Below are 18,962 nucleotides of genomic sequence, written 5' to 3' on the forward strand. Positions count from 1 at the left end.
AGGGAGAGAGAAAGATGGGGAGAGAAGAGAGGAAAGAGGGAGAGAGGAGAAAGGAGGGAGAAAAAGGGGAAAGGCAAGGGAGAATGGAAAGAAGAGGGAGATTTAGGGAAAGAGAGAGAAAAGAGGCAAAAAGAAAGGAAAGGGAAGGAGAAGGAGGGAAAGAGATTTCGGGATATAGTTCAACTCTAGTGGGAATGAAGTAGGACTGGAGAATACAGTAGCATGCATTTGAAAATCTGGAAAAGTCACAGGATGAAATAGATGCTGTTTTTTTTTAAATGCTACCCACTAAAGAAAGCTGAAGGGGAAAAAAAACCCTACCCTGAGAGAGAATGTATCAGTGCTTCCTTTTCACGATTTTTCTCCCTGATCCCCATGTGACCAAAAGGGCTCCCATCCGCTTCCAGGGTCAGCCTCATTCTCAGCCTATCTCTGAATCTTCTCATCCTTATTTAGATCCCGAGGCATTGCACAAGGACACACCAAAGTGGGGAGTGGGGTGGGGGGCCCTTTTGCTCAGAAATAAATGGCATGCAGCTGAGGAGGCCCTGTACAGAAGGGAGAAAAAGGCCGAAGGCCCTCAAATCCCTTAGGCAGCTATTCATGTTTCCTTTACTCTGAAAAAACCCAAAGTGTTGTGGGTGCTGGGTGCTGGTGCTGGGCTGTTCTCCATACAGGACTTGTAGGGTCGTAGATCTAGAAGTGGAAGGGACCTTAGAATGTTCTAGAATTCATCCCCCTCATTTGATGAAGAGGGGACTCTGAGGCCCAGAGAGAAGTGACTTGGCTGAGGTCACACTTACAGCAGCAGGGATTGGAAAGCAAACCTCCAACTGGAAAGTAAAGCCGGGCCCACGGCTCTTTCCAAAGACACCCACATTGCTTCTTAGTGACTGTCGATGTCATGTGTTCCTAGTGGCATTCCTGCAGGAGCCAGCCACGAAATGGTGCCAAGGTCCGTCTCTCTGTTGATTCTACAGCTTCAGCTTAGCCACCATGAAATAGCTCTGATCAGAATTGGGCTGTTTGCTTATTTGATGTGAAAAGAATTTTTCGCCTTAGAGCCAGCCCTTCCTCTGACCTTTTTTTTCCCCCTTTGGGGCGGAGGGGGGAGTGGGGTTTGGTTTTGGCTAAGGGTTGCTTGTTTCAGATGTGAGTGGGTGGTGTAGTATGTGCTCAGAAAAGGTATGGATTTATTAGAGGAAAATCCTTCTTGGGCACATAGTGACCTTTAGAGAAACACAGTTTGGAGGAGTTTTTAGAGCAAATTTAAGCACTATATAATGTATTCATTGGTGAAGGGGGGCAGGGCCTGGGAGCCACTAATTCCATGCTCTTCTAATTTACTGTTAAGCTATATAAACAGGCAACCTGGTGTAGTGGATGGAAGGGCAGTCTTGGAGCCAGGAAGCCCTGGGGTCCAACTCTAACACATACTAACTGTGTGACTCTGGACAAGTCACTTCAGATTCCCCACACAGATGACATCACAGGTCTGAACCCACCCCACAGAATAGTTTCTGTAAAGGAAAATATTTCTTTGGGATTCTGGTGTGATATCTTAAGAGCCCCCATCTTCTTACTCCATATGCCTGGGAACAACCGTATTTTGACAGAGATTTATTAAGTTTTTATTATGTTCTGAGTGGGTTATAATGAAAAGTAGGACCTGGTCCCAGCCTTCAAGGAGCTGACAGTCTAGTAGAGTTATTTCCATGCCCAGAAAGAACCCATCATGCCCAGTAGAACCTAGGAAGTCCCTAAAATCGTTACAAAGGGCTGAGAGGTCCAAGGAGGGGAGAGCACTTTTCTCCTGAGGGGATGAGGGCAGGCTACATGAAGGAGGTAGCTTGGGAATTGTAGGAAGGTCTCTTTTCATGGGAGAGAATTCTTCAGTCTTGATCATTAACATCATTAGTAAGTAATGGGTTGATCTTAGAAAAAAATGGAAAGAAAGCTTTGTAATGTCTTCAGGGTGGTGTTCTTAACCCAAACAAACTGGACAAGCTTTGGAAGCTACAAGCTGATCTTAAATACTTTAGAAGAAAAGCAAGCTCTCTGTTAAGAGAGCTCTGCAGTTTTCTGTTCCACTACTACGTATATGGAAATACCCATTTTATTTGGTGCTTATGAAGTTCAGAATTTTTTTAAAAAGAAGGATAACATTCTAATCCAGAGATTCTTAATCTTTTTTGGGTCATGGACCCCATTTGGCAGCGGTCTGGTGAAGCCTATGAATCCCTTCTCAAAATCACAGTTTTAAAGAATTGAAGGAAATGCTAAATTTCAGTTAGAGGTTAGTGAAAATAAAGATGTCATTTTTTTCCCATCCAAGTTCATGGGCTCTCTGAGAGATCAGTGGACCCCAAGTTAAGCATCTCTGTTCTAAATACTTTATCGATCTACCAGTAAGACTGAAGAAAAGACTCTAATAAATCTCCCAATTATCCCCATTCCAGGTGGAAACAACACTGAGTGAGGTGGGGGGGGAAGGAGAGACAGAGCAAGAATTAGGAGAGAGAGCTCAAGACTCATAGATCATCAGATGTTAAATCTGAAAGGTAGGAGATCTATATAGTTGAACCCCCTTGTTTTCAAAAGGACAAGACATAAGATACATGAACAACAGCTCAATATCGTATCTATTCAGAATTGTCCTTGGTGCTGTTAATGAAGCTCCCTGGCTTCTCGCTTCCTACCTCTCGCCCACCCTCTTTTGCCAAATAGCCTTTTTCTTTGGCTTTTGTTCTTTTGTTTATCTCAGAAGCCATTCTGAAGAACTGGTAGGAGGAAAGGGGGTTTGCTTCTGCTGTAGAAGGATTAGGGATGCTAGTAGGGTTCATGGTGATCTATGGATGATTTGCTTGGCTGGGCTGCTGACCTTGCCCTCTACAAAATGGAGAGACAAGTCAACAGTTAAATTGGCAGAGAGGGAGAGAGAGAGAGAGAGGGAGAAAGAGAGAAAGAAATATGATCCAGCCTTCACCATTCCTAATGTCTCTGTGTGAGATAAAAAGGAATTTGTCAATGCTGCATTTGGAAAACTAACATACAGTAGAGAACTAATCTTATTTTAGGAATAAGATATAAATATTAGGCAGCTTGGAGTGGTGGCTACAGGGCTAGCCTTGGAGTCAAGAAGACCTGGGTTCAAATCCTGCCTGTGATGCATACCAGATGTGTGACCCTGAGCAAGTCACTTAACCTCTGTGTTCCCAGGCACCTTCCTAAGACCACAAGTCATAGACAAGCACCCATCTGCATTGATGATGGGAGTTTCCACACAAGTAATCCCCTATACCCAGGAAATCACAGGTCTGGGCTGTAAAACAAATACACATTTTCCAAATAGAGGTATATAGCCCAATGCCTGGCACATAGTAGGTGCTTGATGAATGCTTGCTGATCGATAGATTGATATGGCTCTTATAAAATACTGGAATACTTTTGTACCTACAAAGATACAACGAGGTTCCAGAGGATCATAGATAGAGGTCAGGAAGGGGACCTCAGAGGTCATCCAGTCCAACTCCCTTATTTTAGAGATGAGAAATTGAGTGATTGTCATTTCCTCCTATCAGACTCCCTCAGATCTGGAATTGGGTTTTATCTATCTTTCTGGGCCCCCTTTACACCTAGAACAGAGTTTGTTGAATAAATGAATAGTCACTGTTGCATTTGGGCTCCTATCTTTGGCCTGGAAGACCTCTTGAGAGAACTTTCCAACAGTGACAAAGTACCGAGGACGACATTGTAGAGTGAGCTTCGTTCATTTTAGGAGAGTAATTCCATTGCTAAGGTCCTAGTGGGCTGCTGGAGTTCAGGGCTTTGTTTTTCAGTCTACTATGAAAGTCTTCTCTAACAGTAAGCCTAGGATTTCTGGCTCAGCAAAGTGCCTTGCATGATTTCTACGTGCAGTTCATTACATGTCATAAATAAAATATGAAGCTAATTGTGGGAAAGTCACAAATTACGGAGCACTCCTTAGAGGAAAGCCATTAGGAGCTTTTTGTATGTTAGAAGATAGAGTATTACAGGGCATACTTTTTCATATAATAGGAACCTCTTTAAATGTTTTGGTTATTATAGGCTACCCTGCCCTACCTTTCACCCTTCCCCCCTCAAAAAAAAATCTTGAGCCATCCTCAATCTAAAAGTGAGCTTGATGGGATAAATTCAGATCCTAAGCAGATATATTCACATGCTATGTCACTCATCTAATATGGAGAGGAAGTGTGCCATAGTGTCTAGAGCACTGGCCTTGAAATCACAAAGATCTAGCTTTGATTCCCACCTCAGACATAACTAAGAACTAGCCATGTGACCCTGGACAAGTCAATTAACTTCTCTGATCCTCAACTTCCTTATCTGTAAAATGGAGATAATAAAAGCAGCTACTTAGCAGGGCTGTTTTGAGAATCAAATGAGAAAATATATACAAATTGATTTGTAAACCTCAAAGTGCTAGATCCTGTGAGCTGCTATGGTTATTATTGGAAATTAATTGTGCAGGTTGGTAAGCTTCTTCTACTTATTCACAAAGCTGAGGTTAAAGTGTATGACCCTGCCTGTCCATGGACAGTAGCAGTAGTCATCCATTTAATCCTTCATTTAGTACCTATTCAGACAAATGCTGGGGGATGTAGAAAGATATAGAAAACTCAATCTCTGCCCTCAAGGAAGATTATAATGTAGTAATGGGGAAAAGACGTGGCCAGATTCCCTGGACCTAAAAGAAATTGTGTGATGAGTGTATCAACCATTTAATTCAAACTGAGAGCTAAAGGAAATATACTTAGAATTGAATACTGCATATAGTTACCACCCTTATGACATATGGTTGCTTATTCCAGGCATATGATAAAGAAACTCAGTTTCATTCATTTTGTCATCTCCTGAGAATTACTGGCCATCAATTCTGTGGAATGTTAGATTTCTTGTACTTAAAATCAAGTGCAGTACTTAAAAGAAAACCAAGGGGCAGCTAGGTGGCGCAGTGGATAGAGCACCAGCCCTGGATTCAAGAGGACCTGAGTTCAAATCCGGCCTCAGACACATAACACTTACTAGCTGTGTGACCCTGGGCAAGTCACTTAACCCCATTGCCTAGCCAAAAAAAAAAAAAAAGAAACCAACAACAAGAAATAATAGTAATATTCAACATTTCTATCCAGTGATTCTGTTTTTGAAACATATTTACATCTGTTCTCTCTCTTTATTCCCCAAAACTTCTTGTATCTGAGTAGGATCAGAAGTTATGAGATGCACAGACAAATGATTTACCCAAGGCCACACAGTAACTAGAACCTAGGCCATCTTACTGACCACCTAGCATACTCTCTAACTTTCTAGTCACCTTAAACTTAATAATGATTCTTGTTTAATCAACAGAAGATCAAAGCATCATAGATTTAGAGCTAAAAGGGACCTTAAAGTCCCCCCCCATTCATTTTACAGATGAGGAAACTGAGGCCTAGGGAGGAAAGTGTTTTGCTCAAGAGATCACATAGGTAGTGACAGATGTGAGATTTGAATCCAGCTCTGCTGACTCCAAATCCAGCACTCTTTCTTCTACATTATGCTGATGTATAGGAGTCCTGCTACCCCACAGCCTTTGAACTGTACTAGCTTTTACTATTAATGATACTAGATTATTTAGCACTGATTTATTATTGCTAGCATTGATACTATGTTTATCCCTCTCAGTAAAAGCTTACTGGGCGTGCTCTTCAGATTCTTTGTGTCTAGCTGCCTAATCTGTGAGTTTAATTGCACCTTGACATCTATGCCCATGCTCGATAAATGTGCACACGGAACTCCTTCCCACGTGACTGCACATGTAGGAATTACCGACCAAAGTTTAGAGGCTGAATGGCTACCCCTTTGAAATTGTGGCATTGCACCAGTTGATGGAAGGGCTCATATCCTTCTGGGACCCAACACAGGGCCTTCACACACAGTAGGTGTTGAAGAAATGTCTCCTGAATTGATTGTCTCTGAAAGTCAGCCTGGAGGCTTGGTGGGCACTCTGGCTGGCAGGCAGGTATAGACTGCATCGAGCCTGCGATCAGAATACTGGGGTGTGTGCTGTACCGTGGAATAGACTATTTCAAATATTTACACTGCCTGGGTCACTTTTTTTCACCTGAGATTGTATTCCAGGTTGGACACTAAAGGGCTGTTGTCTGTGGTCAGATACCGTTTAATGGATGAGTGTATTGCAAATGGGGTTTTGTGTTAAGTAATTATGAACCTTGGAGACTTGAGTAGTTAGTGGCACCAAAGCTTGGGACCTGAGGGGTTGGCCGGCTTGGCCAAGGCAGAAGTCATCTGGTGTCATTGACCAAAGGGCTATGATCCTTTTCCCCCAAGAATGTAAATGCCAACATCATTTATTAATGCTGTGTGGGAACTATCAGATATTTGCATTTTTTTATCTATTTCAATACAACAGCCATAGAGCTGGAAGGGACCTTAGAGGTCCAACTCCTTCATTTGACAGAAGGGGAAACTGAGGCCCAGACCAGTGGGGAAGGCTCATACAGCAAGCTAGTGGCCAAGGAAGGACCTGTGCATACCTGGGGTCTCCTAACTCCCACTATACTAGGACATATATGCTATGAAATCCTAACATTGATTTGGAAGGCCATTCCTGCCTTCCTCACCTCCACTTAGAATCCTTAGCTTCCTTCAGAGCTCAATTCAGGTGCCCCTTCTTATGGGAAGCCTTTCTTGATTTCCATTCCTCCCCTCCCTCCCTCTTAGTCATTATTAGTTCTCTCCCTGCTCTCTCCTCTAATCATCTTGTATGTGCTTGTGTGTTTACATGTTGTTTTTCTGTGGTAGAAGATAAGCTCCTCGAAGGCAGGGCCTAGTTTTTTTTTTCTCTTTCTGTCACACAGTGCCTTGCACATATTATAGCTGATGCTTAAGAAATGCTTGTTTATTATGATTGAGTCCAAAGAGCTTCTAGGAGGGCCGAGCCCCCACTCTCTGGGCTGTGCATTGACCCCTCCTAGTTTGAACTATCCAAAAAGGCCTAAATGCTGCTGAGATTTGTCAAACACAGCGCTAACGAGGAGCCTTTTTGTGGGCCGAGGCGAGTGTTTGCATTTGCCCATTCTCTTAACGGAGTGGGCCTCAGAAGGATGCTAAGTATGGTTTTGTTCAGAGGCTGCTGTTTTCTCCCTTTGCTCTGAGGCTCTCGCTGTCGTACATAGTAGTAGAAAGCAGACAGCACTCCACCGTCTCCATGGCCCGATTAAGCGTGCTCCCTTGCTCCTGAATGGCACTGCTGTATTTGAAAAAGATCTCTTTTCTCTGGTGATAATAATGCATTAAATGGCCCCTGAGAGCTTACCAACTGTACAAGGCCGGTCCATTCCGGGAGTCCCTCTGCCCAGCAGTCTCCATTGTCGTGCCTTCTGGATTTTGCTAGCCTGCATTTTGGCCAGGCCTTTGGGCTTGTTCTCCCATGTGATGTACTCCTCTTGCCTCCCCCTCCCCATACACCCCTCTGCCCCCAGCCACCACATAATTTGACATGGTTTTCTTTCTAATCAAGTAACAAACCCCTCTGGAAGGCAAATACATTTTCAGAGAAGCTCAGCCTCAAAAGGATATATAATTATTTAGGGGATGGGGAGTGTCTAGACCTGTGACCTCACTGGTAGAGGGAATTCCCCCCACTGAGCGGGTCAGCAACTGGTAACATATACTTTTAGAGGTTGAGTGACCTACCCAAGGTCACGTGGCTAATATGTGTCATAGGCAGGACTCAAACCCATGTCTTCCTGGGTCTAAGGCTAGTCCTCTCACCCTGATGTCATTTTGCCTGAAACACAGCATAGTGAAGTGTGGAACTCAAACCTGTACCTTTCTGATTCTGTTTTAACTTGAAGATTTAGCGGGTTCCCTGGGCAAGGCATTAATATTTCTTAGCTTCCTCAGAAATTTCTTGGTTTCCTCATTTGTAAAATGAGAAGAATAAGAACCACAGTTGCTTCCTCACCCGGCTATTGCAATGCTGAAGTGCATGTATGTGAAACCCAGCACTAGATGAATGTCAGCCCACTGAGCTTGGGTGGGGCCAATGAAAGTATGCCTATTGGGCACATGAGTAAACTGTGATTCCAGAGGCACATGGCTAGGAAGTAGCATCAAGCCTGTGCTTGAACTGTGGTCATCCCCTTTCCAGGCCAGTCCTCATTCTCCTCCGCTGTGCACGGTACTTTAGACCTCCTGGTATGCTCTGACAAACATAGCAGAATGAGGTCAGCTTGGAAGCAAGCTATATTGAATTGGTATTTTTATATTATGTTATATCATTATTATTAGTGGGAAAAGGTCTATTCATGTCTGATAAAAGTGAATTCAGATGCCTTAGTTCATTCCTCAGTATAATTCTGTCAAATATTCAGTATAATCCAACAAACATTTAATAAACACCTATGACGTGCTGAGCATGAGGAAGGTACAGAGTTAAATAAGACTTAGTCCCTACCTGCATGGAGTTTATAGTCTGGAGGCTTATAGAATCCTAGATTTAGAGCTGGAAGAGACTTCAGAAGCTATCTAGTCCAATCCTGTCATTTTACAGAGGGGGAAACTGAGGCCCAAGGAGAGAAAAGGACTTGCCCAAGGTCATACATAGGATCCTAGGTCTAGAGCTTGAAGGAAACTCAGCGGCCTCTATCTAACACCCCCTCCCCCCCCCCACACACACTTTACAGAGGGGGTAATTAAGGCCTAGGTAGGGCAAGTGAGTTCCCCAAGGCCACACGGGTCATCAGATGTCATACAGCGTCAGAAGTAGAATTTAAACCCATATCCTCTAACTCAATATCAGTATTTTTTCCACTATAGTAAGACTCCAACATGGTTAGCTGTGATGGACAGTGTTACCTTGTAAACGCATTGGAAGGTGACAAAAGTACTTGAGAAGTCATGGCAGGAGGAAGGTTGTTACTGGGAAGAGGGATCAGGTTAAACACCATGGAGAAGGTGGCATCTGAGTTGGGCTATCATTGGGTAGGTAATTAGCAGATATGAAGGGGGTGGGAAAGGAGGACATGTATTATTGTCATTTGGATTAATTTTGAAGTTCAGGGGAAAAAAACCTTCCAAACAAACTTTCATGAAGCCACCTTGATTTCGCAGATGCCCCAGTAGTAGGATTCTTTGCTTTCCCCTCTTCATAATTAACATCTTCACTAATGGACAAACATAAAGAGTTGTGGATTTGGACTCCAAGGACCTGGGTTCCAGCCCCAGCTCTTTCATCTGAGTCCTAATTCTGTGACTTTGGCCGAGTGACATCCTCTCTGGTCTATCCCTATATCTACGATCTTAAGACCCCTAAATACGTACTCTAAGGAACATAACTTGGCCAAGAACAGTTGCTTCTTCCAAATGTATCACTCACAGGATACATAGAAATCTCACTTGAGCTGGAGTGCTCTGTTCTCTGAACCTGCTTGGGCAGTTACATTGACAGCCTCCTCTCTCTTTTTGCATTTGCAAACAGGCATGATTTAACGATGGGGGGCAGATTTATTGCTTTGCAATATACTTTTTCTTCCATTTGTAGCTTGAGTATTTTATAGCCTTCATGGCTTATGTGAACCAGTTAAAAGGATGAGACCATGTTGAGAGTTTAGAAATTCATTCTCGACCACCTCCCCAAGTCCTATTAATTATTACATCTTCTTAAAATAGAAGCCTCATATCTGATCACTGTCTGCAGGTGATCACGGGTTGTTCTTTTAATACTGGGAACAATTTCTTCATGGTCATTATTGAGTACTGTTGATTGCATGCAATGAACTTGGCACCATGGCTTTACTGAATAACTTTGAGCCAGAACAGGGGACAGTAATAACTTGGTCAGCCACTCCTTTGAAAGGCCTTCTCTGGGGCCTCATTATGGGTGCCAGGTGACTCTGGCTTCTCAAAGCTTGTGCCAACTATATGCCAGCTTGGACAGGTCTTGCTGACATTCCTATGGTGCTTAAAGGTCTGCAATGCCCTTTTACATTCCTGATCTCTTCTGAACCTCAGAGAACCCTTTGGGGTAAGTGCTGCGGTGATCATAAGCCTCATTTTACAGAAGAGGAAACTGAGGCTATGAGAGGTTAAGCAACCCCAGCTCCACCATTTACTAAATGTATGGCCTCAGACTAGTCACATGACCTCTGTGTACCTTGGATTCCTCATGTGAAATGAAGGGATTAAACTGGATGATCTCCTGAGTCCCTTAAAACTCTCAATCTATGACCCTATGATCTCTGATGCTGTAATCATCCCAGGGCAGACTTTAAGAGCAGGCAGAACAAGAAATTGTGTTTGCAGTCCAAGGAGGGGGAGTCTAGCTAAGTGTGGGCAGTGTTCCTCAGAAGCAGGTTGGCCACTCGGTTGATGAATTTTGTGGCCACAGCAGCCCATGAATTGGATTCTAAGATTTCTTGCATAACCCTTTCCCACTTACACCCTGATCATAGCAGAGTGGTGAGAAAAGGGGAACTGAGGCCACTAAGAATCACAGAGAGCTCTGACCTTCTGCAAACACCTATTTAGCTGTTAGCACTCTTGATGGGCAATTGATCAATGAGCTGAAGGACCGGAACGACATCCTTATTTGCCATTGTCCCTATAAATGCTATGAAAAGATAGAGACACCATGCTGAGGTTCAAGATGGCTTAGTTTCTCCTCAGAGAAGCATGTGAAAGGGTCAGCCAAGTTGGTTTCATCATGTGCCCAAAGTCACATTGTTCCGTAAGATACTTGGCGACCTATGTTGTGCCCATGAGGCCACCTTGAAGATCATTGAGGCAGTTGGGGATTATGAAGTAGAGGACCCTATGTAGAAAATGACATCAGTGCTTCAAATGAGGTCAAACATATAATACCTTAATACTTGGTGACTTCTACAGGAAAGTGAGCAGAGAAAAGGATTTGGATGGGCCGGGGAATTAAGAACTCAAAGAGGTTTTTAAGAAGTAAAAGATTCCTCTAGATGCCTCACACTTGCACATCAATGAGTATTTTCTTCAGAAAGAGACTTATAGGGCACTGGGCATGGTGAGCACAGTCCAGCACCATAGAAAATGAAAATTATTATTGTAACAAATACTGTAACAACTGGTTTTTGCTGTGGGAGTCATTTTGGAATCCACTGTTGGTGGGCAGTCGGATCATCCACTGGTACAGAAGGGCAAAGTCAGTCCCAAAATAGAAACAAGAATAAAGATGAGAAGACACTGTGGGCATTTGATCTAGCTCTAACCCAACCTGTTCCAACAATCTGTTAACTCTAAAAATAGGAAATAAACAAAAGCAAAGATATTGACCATGGAGATAACTTTGTTGATCTATCTGCTCAGTATCAGCATCAAACAAGGCATAAAATAGGGGAACATATGGCCACCCAATACATTTGCCAGTAGCGTGGCAAATCCAAAGAGAAGAGGGATTCCCTAGGGATGATAAAGTTTCCTGGTTGTTGCTTTTGGTTGTGAATGATTGGGGATCATAGAATCATAGGCTTAGAGCTGGAATGGACCTTTAAGGTCATACCTTATCTTTTTACAGATGAGGAAACTAAGGCACAGAGGTTAAGTTAATCGCCCTCAGTTACACATCTAGTCTGAGTGTCTTAGCCCCTATACCATGCTGCCTTGAATTGGGTTGATTGTATTGAGCCCTAGAATGCTATGTTGCCATTCATGATCATTTGGAAGATATCAATCTGGCCATCCCACTTAGAAAACTGAAAGTGTCACCTGTCACACACTGTGACTTGCACTAGAGAAGTGGCATCAGAGATGCCATCAAAGACCCATATGACCAGAAAAGGAGGTGGGCTCGTCATGAAGCAAGAGGGAGGGATCTCACAGATGGACAGTTCAAGAAGTACTTAAAGAACCGTTTTGTTGTTGTTCGGTCATTTCTGGCTCCTTGTGACTCCATCTGGGGTGGTTTCCCAGTTTCCTTCTCCAGCTCATTTACAGATGAGGAAACAGGGGCAAACAGGGTTAAGTGACTTGCTCAAGGTCACACAGCTAGTAAGTGTCTGAGGACGGATTTGAACTCAGGTCTTCCTGACTCCAGGCAGTACTCTATCCACAGCGCCACACTAAAGAACCATAAGAAGGCTTCTATAACATTGGTTGGATCCTTGGTGGAGGAATTATGGAAAGATAGGACAAAAACCTCTACGCAGAAAGAGTGTCCATGACAGTTTGTGATCAGCACCAGTAGAAGGCATGCCCACACCCTTGAGATCATGGAGCCATCACAGCAAAAGTAACTAGCAATTAACCCTTGCATTCATATTATCATATCAGACAAATCCCCAGAGGGACCACAAGTATGCTCCATATGTTAAATATAGTGGCACTTTTAGCTAAAGCAACTATTTTTTTATAGCATCAGAAAATTAGGCCAACTTAACTTGTGGGTTTTGTTTCTTTGCAGACAAAAAAAAACCATCTCATTTGGCACAAATTATTTCTTATTTTTTTTTAAAAAAAACAACAATTCCATATGTTTTCAATATTTGTTTGCCAAGTTTTCTAGAAGCATTGAATGTCACAGCCCAAAAGAACCTTAGAGACCATCTCCTCCAACCCCCTCACATAAGAAAGGAGGAAACCAAGACTTAACACCAAGAATAATAACAAAAAACATTTATTTGTTAACCCCTAAGAAGAGAAGTGATTTGCCCAATGTCACACAAATAGTAAGTTGTAAAGCTGAGATTTTACCTAGATGAGGAAGGAAAGGGTGAAAGGAGAGAGAAAAGTATTAATGGGGGTGGGGGTGGGGAGTAGGATGGAGAGAAAGACGCAGTAATCATAACTGTGAATGTGAATGGGATGAACTCTCCCATAAAACAGAAGCAGACAGCAGAATGGATTAAAAACCATAATCCTCCAATATGTTGTTTACAAGATTTTTACCTAGGTCTCCTGACTTCCAATAGAGTACTCTTTGTGCTAGGGACCCAGTGCTTACTATGGCAAGGCCCTGTGCTAAGCTTTGGGGCCACAAAGATAGAAAACAAGGCAGTCCCTGCCTGCCTTCAAGGAGCTTACAAATGGAGGACATCAGGAAGGTCTCCTTATAAGAGGTTGCCCCTGAGCTGAGCCTTCAGGTCTTCGAAGAGGCAGAGAAAAGGAAAGAGTCCATCAAAGGCATGGAGACCAACCTTTGAGATTGCAGATGGCTGGAGAAGTGATACTCTTAAGAGGTAACAGGAGCACTGGGTCTTGGGTCAGATGATCTCCAGGTTCAGATCCCAGCTTTGACACTAGCTACGTGACCCTGGGCAAGTCACTTATCTTCCTTGGGCTGACTCGAAAATGAGGCGGTCAGACTAGATGACATTGAAGGATTCTTCTTCCAAACCTCAGTTTCTTCATCTCTGGAAGGGGGCTAATAATAGCACCTACCTCACAGGTTTGTAATGAGGTCTGAATGAGATCAGAAAGTACATTGCCAACTTGAAAGCACCACAGAAATGTCAGCCATTATTAATATTACTATTCCATCAATAAATCTATAATCCTTTGATCTTGAGGACTTCAGAGAGGGTCAAGTGAAAGAGATAGCATTAGACTTGGGCCTCCAGACTCCCCAGCCCAGTTGTCGTTTTCATTCCACTTTTTAAGATAGCCATTGTTCGAACTTGGTTTGTTAGAGGAGAAAACAATGAGGCATTATTAAATTGCCTGCCTTTGGGGGTTTGGCTCTTTCTGTTGCTGCTCAAACATAATCTCCTCGCTGCTAACCTTCCTTGGCGGGATATAGCAGAAGGCGCTCGCCAGGTAGGATCCCCTTCTTTCATCCTCCTCCATTCACTGACCCCACGTATATTTCAGAGGCTTTGGGCCCCAATGCCATCCCCATTACTATGGCAGACCATGCATTCTTGAGTAACTTGTTATTGACCACAGATTGAGTTAATATTTTTCTAGAGAATGATTGAAAGTATTTGCTCAGACAAAAAAAAGGGGGGGGGGTCAGTTTCAGTGTGAGTAGCAACTCCTCTTTTTTATGATTTGTTTGCACTTCAGAAAATTCAAAGTGCAGGTTCTTTGTTCCATAAATGGAACAAGGTCAAATTCTTCCTCATTTGGAAAGTAATTTCTAATGTGAATGAATATGGATGCCGGGGCCCTTGGGTGAGGTGCCCCTAAAAGGGGAGACTTTGCCTTTTCTTAGGAGGAGGCAGCCCAGGCATTGTTATTACCTGAAAGCATTGTGGGCAGCAGTTGGCTGACCAGCTTCGTGGAATTTTCCTTGCAGCTTACTTGAGCAGGTGGGAGGGAAGAGGGCAGCTTCCCCTCAGGTGCAATATTCTGGGGCCAGGAAGTGCTCTGGGAACTTCAGGTGGGTGTCAATAGGTTAATTAATGGTTAAAGGAGCCTGGTGGGGGGCTGTGGTTTTATCTTTGGCCTCCCAAAGGCTCCAGGTGCCAAGCTAGGCAGAATGGTGAACCTGGGGCTACTAAAGACCGACCTTGGGGTAGGATGGGACCAGGGGAGGTCGGAGCCACCCCCCTCTAAAGTAGCCCAGAGTCTCTGAGATTGGATCAAGGTCTCAGAGTTTGTCCATAGCCTTGGGGCACTGTTATCCCTCCCGTCTATGCTGAGGAACCAGGTGCAAGGGGTACTCTCAGCACCCTCAGAGGATAATTGGACCAGACTTTCATTGACATATAGGAAGGGAGCAACTGGAAAGCAGGTTTGACCCCTGGCACAACTCATATTACTGTTTTCTGGCAGTTCGTTGGGAATGGACAGGCATAAACACCTTCCATCACGGGTCTACTATTCTGTTCTCTGAGAGAAAAAAGAAAACTGTGTAAAAAGGAATAACAAGAGAAGGAAGTCAGTACCTAGTGGAAAGAGACCTGTATTTGGAGTCAGAGTACTTGGGGAAGGGGGAGCGATACAGGGAGGAGTGGGGGAAAGAATCTCAGCTTTATTACTTAATACCTGGGTTCCTCCCTGAGCCTTAGTTTCCTCACATGTGAAAACAAGGGGCATAGACTGCCCAGGGATTCTTAGCCAGGGATCAGCCAACTAGTTTTGGGTTTTTTTTATTATTTCAATAACTATATTTCAGTATAATTGGTTTCCTTTGTAATCCTATGTATTTCATTTTATGCATTTAAAACCATGATTCTGAGAAGGGCTTCCTCAGATGGCCAAAGGGGTCCAGGACATAAAAAAAGTTAAGAGCCCCTGGCCTAGATGATCTCTGAGGGTCCTTGGAGCTCTAAAATTCTGCAATTAGCATTAAGCCCTATGCAATTATTCTTGTATGTAATGACCACTGAACTGGAAGGCAGGAAAGAAGAAGTTCTCATTCCAGGCTCTGCTGTTCATGGCCTTAGACAAGGACTTTCCCCAGTCTGGGCCTCAATTTCCTCCTTTGTAAAATTGAATTGAACTAGATAGCCTCTAAGCCTCCTTCAAATTAGGTGTTCTAAAAATGGAAAGTTCTGTTAGAGAGGGGTTGTAGTTGTTTGCTTATTTTAATAAAATTGTGAATATTTCAATCTAGTCTAACAGATACTTTTTAAGCACCTGCTATGTGTAAGACATAGGCAGCTAGGTGGTGTTGCAGCAGATAGAGTGCCGGGCCTAGAGTCAGGAGGACCTGAGTTCAAATCCCGCCTCAAATACTTAATAGCTGGGTGACCCTGGGTAAGTCACTTCATCCTGTTTTCCTCCATTTCCTCATCTGTAAAATGAGCTGGAGAAGGAAATGGCAAACCACTCCAGTAACTTTGCCAAGAAAACCCCAAATGGGGTCACAGAGAGTGGGACACAACTGAAAAATGACTGAACAACAACAAAATGAAGTCCATAGATGTTCAGTGACTCACCCAAGGTCACACAGTCAATCAGTCAGCAACCATTTATCAAGCACTCATTATCTGCCAAGCACTATGCTAGGCACTAGAGATACCAATACAAAAAATAAAATCATCTCTCTTCTTAAGGAGCTTACTTCTTTCTGACTGAACTACAGAGTAAGTGGTAAGCCAAGGCTAGAGCCAAGGTATTCTGACTCCCACACTAGTGATCTCTGCATTATGGCCCCACCATTCTGTGATGTCTCCAGGGCACCAGTTACCCCAAGAATGCCAGGCAGGTGCAGGTTGGCTTATACGTCAGACTGCATGCCCGGATACTAGGAAACCCAGGATTACAATGTAATGGTTGGCATATGGCACATCATAATTTTCAAAAGGCCTAATAGAACAATGTACCATCCCATGCCCCGCAACCCCATTTTTTAAAAAATCAAACTTCTTTTAAGTACTTTTATTCAGTGTTTCTTAACAGGCAAATGTTGATTATTTGTAGCCAAGCAGAGCAATGCCATGAAGACTTTAAACAGTTGATTCAATTGTAATTATGTTTGACAAAATGTGTTTTTTTCCCCTTTTCACCCCCCCCAACAAGGTATCAGATTTCTTTGAAGAGACAAATCGTTCTCCAAACAGCTGTTTGTATTAAGATCTTACGACTGACAAGCTGGAATTTTCAGCTTCCTCGGTTTCCTTTCTTCTTCTGAAGGAGAGAAGGAGTAGCTCTCCCTTGATCATAAAAAATACATTTCACAGAGCTCTCGAGTCTATTAAAATTTTCCACAACAAAGTACACTGGCAGTCTCATACCCAATAGCCTCCACACACCCATAACCCCAGTGACTTAAGTGGGATTTAGAGGGTTGCCTGGGCTACTTTCTCTTTCAGTCTCGCCTGCACTTTCTTGAAAAGCCTGAAAAGAGACCTAGGAGATGGATTGAATTCTGGGGAGGTGGGTGATTGTGGCATCTTCTTTTTTAAGTGGTCTGCAGCTTTTTCCATTGTCCACCATTGGCTTTGGGAATGTATATGTGATTCCAAAAATTCATTTCCATTTTTCTCCCACCATTGCTTTTGACCTTTCTCAGAGACCTTGAAAGGTGGTAGATTGTGAGGCCTTCCAGGCAAAGGGTTAGAGAAAGAGGCGAAAGAGAATCTTGAGCAAAGGGGCACCAATGAGTTTCTACTTTGAATCACTTTCCTATTTTTCTGACTCAATAACTGGGGCAAAAGACCAGAGCTGAAATGAATGATTTTATTTCCCAGACCTGTTTTTCTAAAGGTAAAGGAAAATGAAAAAGGGAAAGAGGAAGGCACGAATCAGTTTCACCCAGTCTCTTTAGTGCCTCTGCCCTCCCTCCCCCCACCCCCGCTATTTTTTTTTTATATAAGGGGAAAAAATACTTTCTATCAGCCTTGAGTGCCATGGTAGGTTAGGCCAGAGAGACAGTGCCTAGAGGAGGACCAGCCTTTGAAGGACAGAGGAACATTGCTAAGCACTGAGCCCATATCCTTGGGTATCCCCTTGACATAGACAGCATAGGTACCCATGGTGTCTCTTTGCTGTCTGAATCAGAAGAAAGGACTCCAGGTCATCTCTGAACCTGCTGGTCCACACTGAAGGAGAGGGCAAGTCTTGAGAAACCCAGAGCTCCCCTGAGAGGTGGTTTGCTCCAGGCCAGGAGAGCTTGCTTCTATGTTTTGCAGACCCCCTGTGGTTCTGAGGCCTCTCAGAGGTTGTGAGGGAGGTAACCCTGGTGGGAGTAAGGCTCAGGGTTTCACACTGGTTCCCAACATCTCTCTAGCCCCTCCTTACCTAGAGGATGGTGCTGAGAGGGCTGGATTGACTGGATCTGGGGTCAAATCCTACCTCTGCTCCTTACTACCTTGGCAAGCAACTTCATTTGTCTGGGTCTCAGTTTCCTTACCTGTAAAATGAGAAGATTGAACTAGATAGCCTCTTATTTACCTTTCTGACATAAATCTATGACCCTTTGTTCCTATGACTGACTAAATAAGGAATTTTCCCTTATTCCATTGAAGTCAAGGAAATTGGAAACTAGTGAAGAATGTCAGCTTATATTATTTATTGCCTTGGTCAGCACCCTGGGCCTCAGCAGCAGTGTCCTCTGGGCCTTACCAATGTCTTCTGAACCTGACCCAACACACTTTACAGATGCTGCGAGCTCTTACCTGTTACGTCCCAGGTAGTTCCCAGACGCAAGACTACCACCTATGTGTGCCTCGGCTAGGCCAGTGTGACCCAATGGGACATGCAAAACATCGGTTTTCTAACTGAGGCTTTGGAATGCCAATGCAACAGGAATAAAAGCCAAAACAACATGGAAAACAAATGACTTTTAGCATATGAACATATAATTTAGAGATGGCAATCTTTTCTAGCAATGCCACGTTGGCTCAGTATGTTCTGTCTCTGCTGGTGGAGATCCAAAGTTTGGCTAAATCAAGTTCTTTGTCCTCATGAGGCTTCGAGTAGATTGAAGGCTAGGTAAGGACCAGAGAGGAGCTGGGAGCAGTGGTTGACCTATTTTACCTGAAGGTTTATTTCACCACATTTTGTCTTTGTTTTTTTCTCTTACACAAACGGTCTCTTACATGCTATCCTCACTGGGGCCCAATCATTGGGAAAAAATGTAAATGAGACTTATGGGGGAAGGGGAGGAGAGAAAGGCACCAAAGAATGGTGTAACTTACTTCTACCTTACTTCTTGTCATAGCTTCTGGCTAATGTGGATTAAAACAACCTTAACTTCTCAAGAAACAGAGATAAGACCATCCAGAAGCTGCCTTCATAGTATTCTCAAGGTGCTTTCGGCCACTAGCCAGTAAATGGTCCAAACACCTATACCTTTCCAAAGCAAATTTCTCAAACCTGTCTTTCCCTTCACATGTGCCAAACAGAATTCCATGAGAAAATAAACTTTTATTTTTAAAATAAACATTGACATTTGAAAAGAAAGGGAGAGGAACTGGTTTTCTAGTCCCTAAAGGACAATGGTAATAGGTGATAACTTCCTTTGTCCATGATCCCAGGAAATGAGAGCACAGAAGTTTGTG

This window comes from Vombatus ursinus, unplaced genomic scaffold (assembly GCF_900497805.2).
Source record: "Vombatus ursinus unplaced genomic scaffold, bare-nosed wombat genome assembly UNPS02004573.1, whole genome shotgun sequence".
NCBI classification, from domain to species: domain Eukaryota; kingdom Metazoa; phylum Chordata; class Mammalia; order Diprotodontia; family Vombatidae; genus Vombatus; species Vombatus ursinus.